We start from the raw sequence: 1629 nt of genomic DNA on the forward strand, positions 1-1629 counted from the left end.
ACTCTTCTGGTGATCATCTTCAGATTCAAATTGGAGGAAATAGGAAGTACCCTGCTATGCCTGGGCTGCCATCCTTGCAGTCATGTATGTAAATGACTCATACTTGCACTTATTATAGTCTATTATATTGCCTGCATAAACATTACCAAACGATTCACACTTAGTTCAAGATCTAAGGTCTCTTATGTCCCCAGAAAACTCCTATTAACTTAACAGAAGTCATACTACCTAAGATGTCTCTTGGTCCATTTAGTTTTGAGACTTACGATCTTTCCCTTTTGAATTCATGCTTGATATAAGAGGTCACTTCTTTAAAAAGTAAAAACTGAGTCTTTGAAAAAGCTGAAATCCAAGAAGCTAGTCTGTTGAGTCAAGACAAATGCTACCTAAGCTGTTGGCATAGTCCATCCATGTAGTGCAGAAATAGCAGAAATTAGGCATGCAATATTTTTAAGGACTCAAGAGGAAGTTCATGGGCAATTTTCTTAAATTTTGAAAGGAAACAACAGGATAGACAATATGTGAATCTTGACAACTACCTTAAACAAATTGAAATGGAAGAGAGAATGCCACATTACTGTTAAGTTACAGTTCAAGAACCTAGCACGTGCAGCTATGGATTTTTGCATGTATTTGTGTAGTGGAAGTGATGGAGACACTTCAGAGAAGCCGAGGGTGAATGTCCAGAGCACCACAGGCAGCACACCTGTTTTGGGCCATATCTGAAAACAGGATAGAAAGCAGTAAAAGGAAACATTGATGTCTCTGAATTATAACTCAGAAAAATGACCGGTTTGGTACTGAAGCACTCTTTGCAACTGTTGTATATCCTATCAAATAAGAAAGAGTTTTGAAATCAAAAGTTCAGTAGTTCAGTGTCTTGTCTAGAAAATAATTATTTCTCTCTCCCTATTATATAGCTCAGAATGTCTGAAAGAAAATCTCAGATTCTGTTCTTCTGACCATGAAGAAGTAGCTTTACCTTAATGAACTTCAAGAAAGCCCTAAAACTTAAAACATTTTATATGATAATTTACATGCTAAACACATACTTCCTTTTTCAGGAAAGTGGTAGGTGCCATCCAAAATATACACAGGATATATCCATTCTTAATGTCAACATAACTTGCTAACATCTGCCAAGATGGATTTCCAAGGAGTTTAGAAACAGTGAGAGACGACAAAATCCAGGAGGGAAGGAAAGAAAGATTATCAGAAAGAAAATTAGTGAAAGGTAAGGGATGAACAAAGAGAGGCAATTGTGATGGTTTGTATATTCTTGGACCAGGGAGTGGTACCATTTGAAGGTATGACCTTGTTGGAATAGGTGTGACCTGGTTGGAGTAGGTGTGTCACTGTGGGTGTGGGCTTAAGACTCTCATCCCAGTTGCCTAGAAGTCAGTCTTCCAGTAGCAGCCTTTGAATGAAGACATAGAACCTTCAGCTCTGCCTGTGCCATGCCTGCCTGGATGCTGCCATGCTCCCACCTTGATGATAAAGGACTGAACTTCTGAACCTGTAATCCAGCCCCAAGTAAATGTTGTTTTTTATAAGACTTGCCTTGGTCATGGTGTCTGTTCACAGCAGTAAAACCCTAAGACAGAAATTGGTACCAGAAGTGGGGTATTG

Source organism: Mus caroli, chromosome 13 (genome assembly GCF_900094665.2).
Source record: "Mus caroli chromosome 13, CAROLI_EIJ_v1.1, whole genome shotgun sequence".
Classification (NCBI taxonomy): domain Eukaryota; kingdom Metazoa; phylum Chordata; class Mammalia; order Rodentia; family Muridae; genus Mus; species Mus caroli.